At 42.9% G+C, this 16,447-nt stretch overlaps 1 long non-coding RNA gene and 1 pseudogene across 1 annotated transcript in view; both read right to left on the bottom strand.

Moving 5' to 3' along the window:
* Positions 1–16,447, bottom strand: part of LOC143646069 (uncharacterized) — a 48,752-nt gene that overhangs the window by 25,296 nt on the left and 7,009 nt on the right. Inside the window, exon 3 of the long non-coding RNA XR_013157250.1 lies at positions 4,918–4,993. This is a non-coding gene — a long non-coding RNA (uncharacterized LOC143646069). The remainder of the gene's footprint in view (positions 1–4,917; positions 4,994–16,447) is intronic.
* LOC143646339 (dnaJ homolog subfamily C member 2 pseudogene) lies at positions 9,090–10,478 on the bottom strand (annotated as a pseudogene).

Raw genomic sequence — 16,447 nt, 5'->3', positions numbered from 1 at the left:
CTACCTCAGAGGGTCATTGTAAGGGAGTCAAAGACAATGTGCATGAGATAATAATAATTAAAATTTTGTCCTGGTTAGCAATTGTTGTACAACAAACACCACCAAAACAATGGCTTAAAACAACAACCATCATTTTTTTGCTCATGAATCTGGAAGGTGATTGGGCTGAGCTCGGCAGTTCTTATGGGGTCCCTCATGTAGGTACAGTCAGACAGTGGCTGGGCTGGGTTCATCTCAAAGGTCACACATATGTCCAGATCCAGGTTGGGAAGACTCTGACATCTGGGGGCTGGAAGAACTGGGGCTTCTTGGCCATCTCTCTTCTTCTCTGTTTTCTCTTTACATGGGGACCCCAGAGTTCCTGGGCATCTTAGATGGTTGGTGAAGTTTCCCAGAGCATGTGCTCCAAGAGAAACCAGCAGAAACGGAATGGTATTTCCTAACTGAGCTTTGGATATCACACAGCATCATTTCCACTATATCCTGTACTTTGAAGCACCCATCAAGAGCTATCCAGGTCCCGGGCAAGGGACACTGGTACCATATCTTGATGTGAGGAGTGTAAAAGGACTTGCAGACTTTTTTTTTTTTTTTTTGGTGCATGGTCCAGGAATCAAACACGGGTCTCTGGCATGAAAGGTGGGCATTCTAACCACTGAATTACCCGGGCAGCCTGAAGACTTACTTTTAAACCACTCTATGGATATTGGCTCCCCTTTTTAAAACAGAACACTAAGGCTCAGAGTGGTTAAGAAACTTGCTCAGTTTCCCATAGCTCGTAAAAGGTATTAACTCAATTCTGTCTAGTACCTAAGCACACTATTCTGCCCCTTCCCAAAGTCTGGCACATAGTAGTCATTTAATAAATAATTCCTGATGGACAAAATAAATGACAGCTATCATGATTATTATCCTTCATTTTGCCTCCTGCCAAGTTTCATCAATGGCATCCTAGAAACAGGGAGATGGCCAATGATAGTCAAGGCAAGTAAGAAAGAAACTAGAACTATCTTAATCCGTCCCAAGTCTCCCAAACTTGAAAGCAAGGAAGATACTTGAAGCTACTTGAATCAAGACATGATTCTCCAAGGCCATACACACACCATTATGGCCTGGACAGGATGAACTGGGCGCGGGTGGCGATCATTCCTATTCCCCAACGCATCAGACACATTGATACTTAAAAGCTGTAAGAACCCGAGAAGTTGGAGGTAGGTCCTCAGGGTTTTGCTGGAAGAAAATCTGTCATTGTACGGATAAGGAAACTGAAGCTCAAAGACATGATGCAATGCCTTCCAGTCCATCGGTGGTGCAGCAGGGACTAGAGCCAAACCTCTTTCTTTAAGTCCACAGACCTTCACAGCAGGAAGCCAGCATGGACCTGGCATTTTGGACAGGACTTAAGGTCACACAGGCCTAGGAGCAAATGCTGGCCTGCCATATATAGCTGTGTGACCTTGAGTAAGTCATTTAACCTCTAGGATGCTCAGTTTCTTCAGCTAAATATGTAGATACTAATTCTTTCATCTGGATTAGTATCAAGAACATATAAGTGGCCCTAAAAAGGTCAATAAGTAAAGTACAACCAATGCATAGAACAAAGGAACAAGAAAATGAACAATTTATGAATGAGAAAAGATAGGCCCCCAAAATATATATGTGAAGAGATGTTCAACATCATTAGTGGTCAAAGAAATGCAAATCAAGGTCACTGCAAGAAATCATTTTATGTGCACTAGAGAAACTTTTAAATCTGGACCAGATATAGATACACTGGTTCTCTTATGTGTGGTTGGTGAGTGTGCAAATTGGTGCAGCTGCTGTGGAAAATGGTCTGGCATTATCTCCCACATCTGAACAGGTACACATCCTATGACCCAGCAATTCCTTCCTGAGTATATACCCAAAAGAACCTGTTCCATGTATGCGAATGAAACACACAAGGCTGTCCAAGGCCATCCTGCTAAGAGGAGCAAATGCCTGGTGGCAACCCAAAAGCCCATCAGCGGAAGAGTGGATGAAAAAACTGTGGGATATTCTATAGTAGCCAAATGAAAAAATAAATACAGAGAAAGGCAACAATATGGATGGATCTTAGCAATATATTAAGTGAAAAATAAAGTCCTCAAAACTAAAAGCTAAAAACAAAAATTTGTTTATACAATAAAACTGTATAAAATTTCATAGAACTAAACTTTGTGAGCTTAGGCAATAAAGCTGTGTAAAAAGGAATGCAAGGGGCGATGAACATGGGATCAGGACAATGGTTACTTCTGATGGAGTGACAGGAGATGAGCTGGGGGAGGGAACCGTACAGTTAGATATAAGCTATTGTCAAAGCTAAGCTTTTATTTTAAATCACAAGTTGAGTGATCACTACATTATTAAAATATGTCATTTTTAGTGTGGGCCACGAACCAAGAACCATTATTTAAATCCTGCAGAACTGAGGACCGCTGATGAAAGCAACAGTGCTAACTCCTCCTTGGCAGGGATGTTGAAGGGATTTGGGGTGAGCAGCCCAGCTTCTACACAATTCCCTGGCACCCAGAATATCCACAACACAAATCAGCTGTGGGGTAGTGGTGATTTCATGTACATGTAGCTTGAAGACAGCTTGAAATGGGTTAAAAAAATAAAACTCCTTTTATTCCAACCCCTCATCCTGGGTGGCTCAACTGATTTCATGACGAAGTACAACCTCTCCACTGTCTTTGGATCCAAGTCTTAAAAGCCACAGAGCTCTTGCTTCATAGATAACAAGCCCCAGTTACTTCCAAAATGTACAGTTTACTTTTTTTAATAGGGAGTTCTTAAGGGTGCTGCAATATGCTTGCACTATCCTTTCCTTCATAAAGAACTCTCAGAATTTGGTCTCCGGTTCTCTCCTTTTGAAGGCTTTCACCTGGCCTGGACTTTGGGATCCAAAAAATTGGCTTTCCGCAGACGGTGGGGTTGCCTTGTTGACTCTGCCCTCCCAACCGGCTGTAGGTCAGTTTTATTTTCCCTCCCACATGACACAAGGAACAGAGAAGTCATTTAAGCCTTATAAATACGGGCAGGCTCAAAAAGCAAGTCGCCAGCCTTAAAAACATGTCTCTGTTTCCTTTGGCTAATTTGCAAATCCAGTAATATTTTCAGATAAGAAAGTAAATAGAGGGCAGAGATTAAGGAGGTCTGTCTTAGCCCAGTATCTTTATAGAGAGACTTGGAGGAGAAACTTACTAAAATCTTTCCCTTTTCAGGGAAAAGGACAGTAGCCACACTCATAAGAGCCTCAAAATCCATGAGGGAGGTAGACGTAGCCACTTCTTTCTGTACATTCAAGAAAAAATGGGAACACCCCCAAAATATGCAGGCCTATTTGTAGCAGATCTTAGGCTCAGGGCTTGGAGAGAAGGAACCGGGTCAAAAAGGCAATTAGTGCCTTACCTAGTCAGAGCTGTAGCGTGGAAAGGGCTGCCTCGAGAGGGAAGGAGTTCACCACGCTGCAGTGGTGAGTCCCCCTTTCAAGGATATTGAAGAACATTCTCAAGACGGAGAACCAGACCAGAGGTTTACACCTGGAGACTGAGGTTGGGGACATGGGGGGGAAGAACCCTGCTGAAATCATAGGCAAAAATTTAACTTGAGAGAGGGTTTATGGTTTCTATGGTATTCGCCAATGTGTGTTTGACTCCAAGAAAGACAAGTGAGCCAATGGATTAGATGATCTTTAAAACCCCAAAACATGAATCCTTCACATTTCTGCATCAACTGGGGCAATTCAGTGGGGTTTGTTGATGAGATGTCATGACACACACACCCCATCACAGTGGGGGCTCCACGGAGGCAGGGGTTTCTGTCTGTTTCGTTCGCTGCCATATTACCAGCCCTAGAACAGTGGTTGGCACCTACTAAGGAGTTGGAAAATAGTTGTTAAGTGGATGAATGAACCCCAGCCAAAGCCCTGTATCCTTTTGCTTAGTGTGACCCATAGACAAATGATGCCTCATCTGATTGGCAGCGGGGGGACAGGGCAAACCACCAATGGGGGCCTCGGCAAAGAATGACATCTTTGGACCTTACTACACAGACTCAGAGAGTCTCCTCATGTTCTATCAATGATCATGCCTGGAATCTAATGGTCAGGTCCTGGTTACTTAATCTAATGATACAACTTGAAGTGTCCCCCTACCTCCTACAGCAAAGCAACCCTGCCCCGTCTAGAAGGGAAGATGTTAACTGTGGCCCTGGACACCAGATTTATAAAAGGCTTCCGCTCCCCTGGACTTCAAATCTATTCAAGTTGTTGATATTGAAGCCTAACTGTGTTGATGTTGGTCTCTAAGGTAAATAAAATTTTACAGGGGAAATATTTGGACCTAGAAATTCCTGTTTGTTCCAAATACAGACCAATGAAAGGAATAATGAGCCTTTCCATTCATTTCCTTTTAAAGTGCTGCTGATAATTCAGCCAAGTGGATAGTCCAAAACCTTTTCTGTTGGTTGATTATTAAAAACAGTCTCTGGAATACAATCAATACTTCCCTCTCCTATGGCACTTAACTTAGAGAAAATGCCAAGAATTATATATCTATGAAGGCCCCAAGATCCTGAGATTAAGAGTGAGGAGAGAAGGGAAGGGAAAAAAAAGAGAGGGAGGGAAGGAGGATGGAACTGATGCATGGTGATAGCTGATCTGGATGTTCATTACCTGCCTGACACAAAGCTAAGCCTTTTAAATACGTTATAGCGCTGCACCCTTTTATCAGTTCCATTCTACAGATGGGAAAACTGATACCCAGACACTGGTCCAAGGTTACAGAGCTGAGGTGTGACCAAATTGGGTCTTGATGGCTCAGTGTCTGCTCTTAACCACTAGCTCCCCCTGCTCCCTTTATGCCCAAAACTCGTCTCTCTCCACATCATACATACCTTTGAGGCTCAAGATGTTCAAGGGCATCCCCATTGCATGAGGATGGCTTCTGGATTCAGTTGTAACTCTTCAGGTCTGGAAAGAGGAGAAAAGGAGTGTAGGAAACTAGGAGCTACAGGTGGGTATGGGTGGGTTGTAGATTGTAAGCAGTGGGGAGAGAAATGACTAGAGATGAAGTGGAGCTTTGTGGGTAGACCAGAGGGCCTGGATCCTCTCTCCCAGGGCAGGGTTTGAAGTGGGAGGGGAGCGTGGCCAGGACCATGCACTGGAAACAGCATGTTGGCTGTGGAGTGCCTGCTCTCAGGGGGTCTGGAGAGAGACAGATCCGGCTGAGGAAGTCGTCTGGGCCATGGCAGTCGCTCTCGGAAGGGGCGAGACTGGCAAACCTCGGCCTCGAAGCCCAGACTGGGAAACTGGCCCCTGTAGTGTTTGGCAAGGAGACACTTATGACCTCAGCTGTAGGGAATGCAGAGTGTCGCTGGTTTAGAGTGGAAAAGGGTCTGCTAAACCAAGATCGCAGCTGGGCCATCGTGCAAGAGGGCTTGGCAATGTGTCCGGAGTTGCCTTTGTTTTCTCACACACATGGTGTTGCATCCAAACTGGAGTCAGTTACATCCTCAGCCTTAAACCTCTGAAAACTATCCCTGCAATGAGCCTCGCTACTTCACATGTGGTCCCTGAGCCTGAAGCATCAGTAACACCTGGAGCTTGTGAGAAGTGCAGACTCTCAGCTTAAACCCCAGGCTTGATGATTGAGAATCTGTATTTGAAGGAGCTTCCCAGGTGATCACTTTAAAGTTTGCATTGCACTGTGCTAGACCACACCCCAACCAACAGAGTCAGGATCTCCGGAGCTGTAGGACTCTAATCTGTGTGTTTTATATGCTCCCCAGCTGAATTAGATGCACACTGAAATCTCAGAACCAGTACTGAAAACCTTTGAAATGTCCTAAGAACGTCCATATTACGGTACTTAATATCTTTCAGATGCCTCCCATACATAGGAATTGACAAAAATTCCACTTTAGATAGCATGGAAAATATCATCAGTTGATTTATAGCCCATCTACAACTGAAAAAGAGTATGTGGAAGCTTATAAACAGAGCAGGGGGTCAGCTAAGTCGCACAGCAGGATGAGCTCCAAAGAAATGCCACAACCCACTAAATATACTCTCTTCATTTGGGGTGTTACAGTGCCTGAAATTTCACCACTGAGTGATCCTCATGCTTCTTTTTAAAATTGTAAGTTTTCTGCAGAAGAAAAAGCACATTTAGACTCAAATTAAAATGGTGGTTACTTTTCAGAGCCTGCTTTTCCCAGTGGCAATCTATCAGCTAGCCTGGTCATTGTATCTTCCAAGAAAATCTTGATTCTCCCACTTCTCTCACTCTCCCTCCTTCCATTATCTTGTCTTTGAAACTGCAATGACCTCCCAATCAGGTGTCTACTCACACCCGTCCAGTCCCCTCTCCACAAAGCACTCAAAGTGGTCGCTGAAGATGGGATCACACCATATCATACCCCAGCCTAAAGCGAAGATGGCCTGGATTAGCTTCCCGTGGCTGTCATGACAAATTACCACAAACTTCATTATGTAGAACAACAGAAATAGAGTCTCTCGCAGTTCTGGGGGCCAGAAGTGTGAAATTCGCTTCACTGGGCTCATATTGGGAAGTTGCAGGGAGAATCCATTCCTTGCCTCTTCCAGTTTCTGGTGGCTGCCAGCATTGCTAGGCTCATTTCCTTCTGCTTTGTGCATGTCACATCTCCCTCTGCCTCCCTCTTATAAGGTGCATGGCATTGTATTTAGGAACCACCCAGACAATCCAGGAGAATCTCCCCATCTCAAGATCCTTAACTTAATCACATTTACAAATTCCTTTTTTGCCAGATAAGGTCACACTTACAGGCTCCAGGGAGTAAGGGGTGGATATTTGGGGGGGCCTTTATTCATGCTACCACACTGCCTTTCCACTGTACTTAGTAAAACCCAAAGTCTTTTCTGTGGTCCATAAGGCCCTCCATGGTCTGACCCCTACCTACCGCTTCCACTTTCCTTCTCTCCCGGCCCATTGCTCTGGTCCAATTACAGTTCTTTAAGCAAGTATGTTCCTGCCACAGGGCCTTTGCTCTTGCAGTTCCTTTTGCTTGATATGCTGCTACTCTTGGCCTCATTTGCAGAATGAATGACTGAATGAATGAAGTTCTTGTTTCCAAGAACTCAGGAAACGAGACGTGGGAAACGTAGAAGCAGCAGCATGGACAGAGATTAATTTTGCCTATGTTTCCATTTTGCCAAGGAAGTCCTCTGGTTTAAAGATGTTGTCACCCAATCTTGTTTCAGTTACCTAATACCCTCAAAGTACCCACAGCTCTCCATTATCTGCTGGCTCTGTGAAAAAGAGTCACTTGAGACAGTCATAGCAAGGTCTGAACTGGGTATTGATAGAAACAGTATCAAGCAGAAACATCCCCAGCCTCCTTGTTCTTGAAGGAATAATACAGTCCAAGGTATAGAAACTTATTTTGACTTCTGGCAACAGTTTTGAGGATGTTTATTCTTCTAGTGGTCAGTTAATGCTCATTGTTGACTGTGGTGGCAATTTTACAAAAGCCGCTACAGATAGTCTTAATCTTGCACTGATACAGGAGGTCTGCTCGTGGTTTTAAAAGATCTTTAATTATTCCCTTGACTCTCAGAATAGGCCTATCATTAAATGGAATTTCTAGTGTTCTAGAAATGATGACAATGTAAACAGGAGTCTTTTATCTTGAGAAGGAAAGATTCTAATTTATATACAATTATGAAAATCAATAGCGGTGTCATTATATTATAGACAGTGCATAGTCTAAAGTGATGCACCAACTTGTCCAGTCTACCAGGGACCTTCTCCGTTAGCACTGAAAGTCCTGCATCCCATAAAAACCCTTAGTCCCAGACAAACTGAGACAGCTGGTCATCCTAATGGTAGCTAACAGGCCTGCTTCTAACACTCGAGGGACCCAGAATAAAAGGTACAAGTGGAGGCCCATATAGTGTATACCTAAATATATTAAAGTTGTAAATCAATCTAATACACTGTTAAACAACACGTTCTTTCCTACAATGACAAATGTCTTCAAAACAACCTGGAAGATCTGAAAGACCAGATTTGAATTTCAAGTTCTTGCACCCCCAGAGTTAGTCTCTGGCTCCTGACCTGTCCTTGCCTTCTCCTCCCACTCCTGGCTCTGTCCACATCTCCGGGTCTTGCTCACAGAGGTGCAGATGCCCATACTCCATCTATATTCCCATAAATAGCCACCTCTTGGCTACCAGTTGGGCCTAGGGGAACTCAGCAGTGGTAGCAAACTCCATCCATAGGAAAGGACCTAGAGAAGAGGCACAGATTAGGGCCCTTTGAGCAGGAAATTCTGGGTTCAAGAAACCTAAAACATGATATAAAAGGGGTAAGTAGATGGAGGGGGGCAAGAATTGGGACCCCAGGATGGAAGCATCTTTGCCTGAATCTAAAGCTGATACTTGTAGCCACCACTCAATGGGTGACTGGAAACCATGGGAAAATGCCCTGGTCCTCCTGGGCAGAGGTCAGAGTTGTTCAAAATAGAGACATAAAATTTGCACAGAATCTTATAGACACTCTTAGACCATGCCTAGGAAGAACTAAGGTCAGCATTAGAAGGAAGTAATCATTTAACAAGGAGGGAGAATGACTTAGAGAATGGCTCTCATGCCCCGAGATCCCTAAGGAAAGTATCTGCCACAGAGGGAAGACTGGGTGCTTGAAAAAGTTATCTTTTTAAGTCCATGTTAATGGTAGGATTTCTCTTTTCATTTGTGGGATTTACCTGATGGGTGATGCAGGTTGCGGCCTGAGTATCACTAGGTTAAAATGGCTTGTCTGCTCTTGCAGCCTTGCCCCTATGAGCGTGACAAGTGCTAGGCACCTAATGGCCCGATGACATTGGTCAGAAGGAACCAGGGGCATCAGGGCACAGTCAGGCTTCTCCAAACATGACTCATGGCTTTAGGGGTCACTGCCCACCTGCCTGAGGACTGAAGCAGTCAGGACCCAGCTCTCTACCTGGAAAGAAGGGGATACTTTTAATCAATGACAGTATTTTCAGTTTTATTACAAAAGGCACACACCCAGAAGATTCTCATTAAGTCATTTCTCGAATCTATTTGTATTCAGCACTTGCTTTTCAGCAGCTTTCTTTGCTTTTACCATCTTGATATATTCCTTGTATCATTTCATGCCGTCCCTCTCTGACCTGCCAGGCACTCCTTCTGCTATTTTTTCCCATCTTCCATGTCTGTTTACTGGATATGTGTCCAAAGCTTGATGCAAAGGTTTCGGTTCTTCTCTTGTCCAAGGGGTGGAGTCTGTGCAGGGCCTTCAAATCATTCCGAAGGTGTGGCACTATGTGCTTGAGGCACCCCCACTCCATGTTCTTTCTTTTTTTTTTTTGCAAGGGCAGGCACCGGGAATCTAACCCAGGTCTCGAACTCTACCTGCTGAGCCACCATGGCCGGCCCTCCATGTTCTTTTTTAAAGGTATCAAAAGACTGTGGTTTATCCATCTCTTTGATGAAGGTCAAGTTTTTGGAGACTCTTTGCTTTGCTGATAGTATCTCTAGCAGTTCTCCAGACTCCAGAAGAAGAATACATATTCATGTCATTGTCATTAACTTCCCACCTGGAACTTTTTCCAGCAGGGAAGAGGTTCACAACTTTATTAGTAATTATAGATTACCTCCAGTTCAATTTTTTACCACCATTTCCCCCTACCAGTGGATTTCTCCACATTCTTAGCTTTTTGTCACATACAAGGCTTAGCTTGCTTCCTCTTTCTCTTTTCTAATTTGCTCATTTATTTCTTCTGTTTTTCCAGAGCAGCCTTTACTACTTTTTTCACAGATGATGTGAGGGTTGCATTCAAGCACTGTACGTTTACTAATTCAAGCCAGTCAGAAAGGTTTTCTATTTCTTCCATCAAAATTGCCTGCTCAGCCTCACTGTCAGAAAAGTGATTCCAGGTCCCTGCTTGAATTTCAAGATTTTTGCCCTTCCTTTTTAATGGCATTTTTCTGGCTATCTCTTTCCATCTTTGCGAACCGCCCAGCTTCAGGCACTTGATTATCGGCAACGGAAAGAAGACAGAGAGGGGCAGTCAGCCATTTTCCTACATGGTATGCTGGTACACAAAATGGTTGTAGTTGTCCCGAGGCAAACTTTAAAAAACAATTTAATACTTGGGTATTCATTTTCATTGTTATCTTCCACTTAGCGTGAATAACACTTTTTTCTATGTATGACCATGATTTCTAAAAAGATTTCATAACAAACTTAAGTAAACTGTGTGAGAAGATTTAAAGAAAAACATTAACTAAATAATAGTACAGATTATATCAGGTGGTAAAAAATAAGATCATGGAGTTGAAAGCAATGATACTGTGGTAGAGAACAGAAGATCAGATAACTTGTGTTTAGATGATGCCTTTGCCATTTACTAATGCTGAGATATTGGTAAGTCACTTCACTTACTTGAGCCATGGTTTATTACTAAAAAAAATCGGGATCCAAATAGCACCTACCAATCTATGATTGGTGTGAAGAGTAATTGAGATACAGAATATAAAGAACTCACACCAGTACCCATAACAAGGTAAGGAATTTCAAACACAGTTTAGTAGTAGACAGAAAAGTGGTGGGGGTGGTAGAGGTGATGGTAGTAGCAGTACACTGCTGTTGTCAAGAAGAGTTATACGGGGTAGAGGAATTTTGGTTAGACTCTGAGGCTCACTGTACTTGAGCCTGGAAAGGAAGGGGACATCAGTAATGATAATGTAGATATTAGGTAAAAGAATCCTTTGGAAAAGGAGATGATTATGAATAAGTAGTAACTTCAGAGTGGCCAAATAGAACTGACAAAGAGACACATGATAACCCGAGTTACTTATTCCTTCACTGAAACATAAGGCACAAACTCAGCAGTGCCTATAAACACATAGCCATTCTAGACCATGTAGACACCAAGAAAAGCTGCTCCTGTGGGAGCTCACCACTACATTCTAGGTGTACTGGCTCAGCCTGAGTCATCACAACAATTCAGTAACATCTCAAGTGATGGTAGATTTCCCTTCAAGTCTGAATCACTACCACCACTAGCCACTGTCCCAATGCCCGGCTAAACTTAGGTGCTACTCAATTTGTACCTGAATCACTTTCAGATTAGTTATGATTTCCAGATTAGCTTAAAATGTTCTAACGTTTGGACAGATGATACATATTACTGAGTTGGAGGAAGGGGACACAAGGAGAGAAAAAAATCAGAGAAGGCAATGTTCTTTGAGAAAACGATTTATCTTCTTTTGAAATAAAGGACCTATTTTTGCAAAAGAAACTGACTCACTTTATTTTTTGATCATTGAAAAGGAAAGAGAGTGTGTATGATGGATTGTTTTACAACCAAATAAAGATGTCATGTGGACATTAGGCTTTCTAATTTGGTTTATATTATTCTAGCTACATTCATAATATGTGAGCATAACATGGATTCATTTCTAGGATGGAATGCCTAAAATCTTTCTATTAATACAAGTGACTTCCTGCAAAGCTTTCTCATTTTTTCTGGGATGCAGGGAAATAGCTCACCCAAAATGCTCTCTGACCTGGTGACCCCAAGTTCTTTCTCTCATTCCCATGGGCTGCAAGGCTGTTGGCTCTTTGGGAGTAAACTAGGATGAACCAGAACCTCTTTTTGCCCTAAGGTCTCATCGTCTTTGGTTACAGGTTTTCCAGTCCCTGGGCATGTGGGTAAAAGAAAGCACTCATGGTTATTACCATAAACTCTGGAGTCAGACAAAACAGGTTCATCTTCTGACTGTTACCTCCTCCTGTGGGACAGCAGACAAGGTGCTTACCCTCTCTGAGACTTAGATTCCTCATCTGAGAAGTGGGGATACTTAGAGTCCTTAAACCATAGGATCATTGGGAGGATTAATTGTAACCAACAGCTACTACATCTTTGTAAAGCATGTAGCTCAGTCCTAGCCACATGGCAAGAGCTCCACAAAGGCTAGATCTATTCTTTCTAATGGAGGAGTGTGTGGACGTCTTTGTTTAGACATTCTAGAAGTGAAGCCACTGGAATCTGATGTTTTCCATAATAGAAAACCATAAGATCCAACCAAACTGAGCTTCTTTCACTTTAGGACCAATACTTTTCCTATTAAAAGGGCCCTTATTTATCCCCTCTTCTTCTTGTTGCTTGTTGAACATCCATCTTCCTCCATGAGAGTGGGTCCCATGTGCATCTCTGTTCACTGCTGCTTGTCTACTACCCAGCAGAACTCTTGGTACAGAAGGAGGTGGGTAATCATGATTTGTTGAATGGCCAAACAATTGTATCACCTATGGACTGATTGAGTGACAGACCTAATGACTGATGACCAACTGAATGACTATACTGCCAACCATCTGACCAAACGACCAACTGAGTGAATGAATGCATGTACTCTTGACTAAATAATTGAAATTGGTCATCTAAATTCAGCCAAATGATATGGGTTTCCAACCTAGCTGACAAGAGATGAGACTACTAAATACTAGCTTTTGACTTAGAAAAGTAAGACCTTAGGGGAGAAACATGATAACTATTTTTTAATTTCTTGAGGCACCCAATTATTTTTTCCCTCATCAATGACAATACAGATGATAATACCCTATGGAAAAGCATTACTCACTCCACACCATGTGGCATTCACATTTCATAGCTCCTCCTACCCTTGGTCAAAATCCAGCATTCGTTTGACAGCTCTGGCCTCAGCGTATCTATCCATGTCAGATGACATCATGGTCAAGCCATGCATCTTGGGTTGTGAGAACAACTGGGGAAATCAGCAGGAAGCTCCAGATCTTTCGCTGTCTAATTTCTAACTCAGAATCTTTCCTGAAATCTCCCATCCACCCCTTTCTTCTGGGTGAGCTTATCTGGTCTTTCCAGAAAGGCTAATTGTGGCAAGGCACTGCTGGACTCTGTCAGAGGGATTTGGTGTCTTCATACTTTATTCATCAGGCATAGGTCACACTCATCTTTCAGAAGCAGCCAGTGATCAGCTCACTCTGGAATTCTGCCTATGTCGTCTAAACATTCTGCTGCATCCCCAGAGGACCTCTTAGGATGTCCATGGTTAGTCATAGATCTAAATTATGTTATTTTAAACTATAGCCTGTCTTAAATGAACACACTTAAAATGACTGTCAAACACTTTTAATTATCTTATCTCACTATTAAGAAACTGTGATTATAATGAAATACATGAATTATTTAATGTCATTTTCCTGTTATAAGGGAGGAAAGGACTCCAAAATCCAGGTTTAGCAAAACCTAAACTAAGCATGATGATACCTGGCAATTACCAAGTAACTACTCAGCTGCCAGGTATCAAACAGCTTCTTCATGGCAGGCACTGGACTGCATGCTTTATATGCAGCAGCACTTTTAATCCATGTGGAAGTACTATGAGGTCGGTATTAATTTGTCCATTTCACAGACAGGTAAACTGAGCTCACAGTAAGTGGCTAAGCAGAGAAATGAACCGGGCGCCTCCAACTCTAGAACTGGTGCACCTACTTCTTCATAGATTGTACTCTTCTGAGATATGAGAGAAGGGCAACTTTCCACAAAGTGGAATATAATGGTGGGATATATTTTGGTGGAATACAATGGTACCTAAAACCTGGAAAGAAGGTGGGGAGAAGTCATAAGCACATGGCAGCAGTCTTCAATAGATTAACTATCACTATGTAAAAAAGGGTGTGGCCTTTGAATAAATTCCAAAGACTGAAAAATGACAGATAGATGACAGCTCTAGGAAGGCAGGTGTTGGCCCAAAGAAAAGAAGAGCCTTCTAACACTGAGGGCTCTCTAAAAGTGGTTTGAGCTCTCTGGTGAAAGAAAGAGCTCTTTGATGCTGAAAACATGCAAGCAGAAGCTAGGAAACATTCTATCAGGGTGCCACAGAGGTGTGGTGTGATGTCCTTTTCTGGGTGGGTGCTCACTGGTCATTTGAGAAAGATTACTCTTTCTGGCATCTAACCCATTATCTGTCCCAGGAATATATGTAAAAGAATTTTTTACAGAATCAGTCCAATATGACTGTTTCATCTCTCTGAGGACAGGAGAAACAATTCTGGGAACCATTCTTCTAAAGTTATTTGTGATGAACACGGAAGAATCAGTTGAATATTAGAAGGGAGAATGGAAGGAAACTATCGTACTTACCATGTGCCAAGCAATGGATTGGATAGTTTATGTTATGTCCTCATTTATGCTCTGTACCTTCTTCTGGAAGTATGGATGATCATCTCCATTTTACAGATAGGACAACCTGAGATAGAAGTCAACTTGCCTATGGCCACACTGCAGATATGTGGAAGAACCAGGGTTTAAATTCAGACAAACTTGGCTTCAAAACCCTTACTCTTTGCTCAGCAGAATGATGCTGAGCTCAGTGAGGGAAAGGCCAAGGAGAGCACAAACAGAATGGTACTTAGCACAGGCAAGTTTTTGATGGACAGAAAAGGAATAATATGGCTGCAGCACGGAGTAGGACACAAGGGAGTAGGTCAGAGTGGAATGCTGAGGCAGGCTTTAGCAAACTGCCAATGTAATCAGAGGAAAGACAAGAAACACAAGAAATGGATCAATGCCAGACATTGCCTCCTAACTCAGTCTAATCTTGGCCTCAAGCTCACACCACAGAACTGTTTCCAAATTGCAAATGTCCAGGTTTTCAGGCATCTCAATCTGAACAAAGCCTGCATGCATCAAATTTGCTCCCAAAGGTAACATACAGAAGCATCTTCACCATTGTCTTCCAAAGAATGAAGTAAGTTCAATATTCCACTGGGAGATGTTGACATCTAACACAGCTTCATAAGCCTTTGGAAAATTAAAATGCCAACATGGCAAGATAGAATGGAAAAGTGATAATGGAGAAAGATGCTAATGATGTGTTTAACTATCCTGATTTTTATCTTGTCTCTGTCTCTTAGGTTCTCCCAGGAAACAGAGGTGCTTCTGTGCTTTCCTCCCCTAATTAGAGACACCCTGATGAGTTGAGCAGCTCTGATTTCCCCCATTATCTGGCAAATAGAATGTTATTCTAAAATAGAAAAATGTCCCCATAACTAAGGTTACCTAAAATTAGATGACAGGTGTTAATTAAGTGGGGAGTCAAAGGAGAGGAAAAAAGGAAGTTGTTTATGTCTATGCTAGGAGTTCAAACCCTATAGGATAGGGATTAAATGTGCTTAGTGTCGATGCATAAGTTAGAAGCTCAAGAAATGGCTGCAGGCGTTCTATTGTTGTTTCGTAGTTTTTATTAGTATAATTTTCTTTCTAATACATATGTGTCCAAATTCAGTCCCTGCAACCAGCTATGTGGCATTGGGGAAGTGATTTAAGTTCCCTAGGGCTCAGGCTGCACTTCTGTAAAAATGGGGATAAGACAACCTGTCTCAGGATGGCGTTGGGAGGATTCGGTGAAATAACGCATGGCTAGTGCTTGGAAAAACTCCTGTTGGCAGATCAGATGGCTACCAATTAATTATCCTAAGCATGTTCCCTGAAGCAGGCAGCGGCCTCCAGGATGGGCCAATGTAAACTCTCCACACAGCCCCTTCCAAGCTATCCACCCCTTCTTGGACACCCAGCTTTCCCTCAAGGAGTCAAAATGATTCTTAAGCTAGGAACTCGGAACCGCAGCATCATCTCTTAATCCCATTCAATAAGCTTTCTTCTTACTGAGCTGTCCCAAAACCTCACTCCCAGGAGGCCACATAGAGCACAAGTTCTTTACTACATCTTGGCTGCAAAGGACAGGCAGGTCAGCAAATTACACTCAGTGTGCTCAGTAAGAGTCCAGTTCAGCAAATTGCTCCAAGGTTCCCACTGTCTCACGCTAAACCCCATCCCTGAAGAATCCAGAAGAGATTAATATTAGGCTGTCCTCTCAACACAGGGATGCTTTACATTCAGAAGGACCATGAGGGTTTAAAGCGTGCTTTGCATACCTACTCACAGTCACTCCTCACGTGAAGCCCCGTTTTTGTAGCTAAGGCCAAGGCACAAAGTGGCAAGTACCTAAGGTTACTGTCGGTGGCCAAAGGAGAACTCATCACCTATCTGCAACTCATGGCCCCGGAGCCACAGGCACACCAGCCCTAGAAGGAGGACCCCAACTTTCTTTCCTTTCCCAGTCCTTCTAACCGGATTCCCTATTCCAATGAATTGCCAAGCCCCAGCTGCTTTTAATTAATTCACATACCAATAACTAAAGATAATATAGAAGAAACATATAAGGCAGTTTATATCTCAACGACCAGTGAAAGCTGGACTACACTTATCTCTCCAACTCATTTTTGCTTCCATGTCGATCTGTGTCCCAGGGCATGCACACCAGGGCAACTGAGGGAGTTTAACGAAGGAGCTGTTTATGAAGGAGAAAACGGGTGAA

Source organism: Tamandua tetradactyla, chromosome 9, assembly GCF_023851605.1.
Source record: "Tamandua tetradactyla isolate mTamTet1 chromosome 9, mTamTet1.pri, whole genome shotgun sequence".
In the NCBI taxonomy this organism is placed as follows: domain Eukaryota; kingdom Metazoa; phylum Chordata; class Mammalia; order Pilosa; family Myrmecophagidae; genus Tamandua; species Tamandua tetradactyla.
The sequence above is the reverse complement of the archived record's forward strand: the minus strand, read 5'-3'. Positions and strand labels throughout refer to the sequence as shown.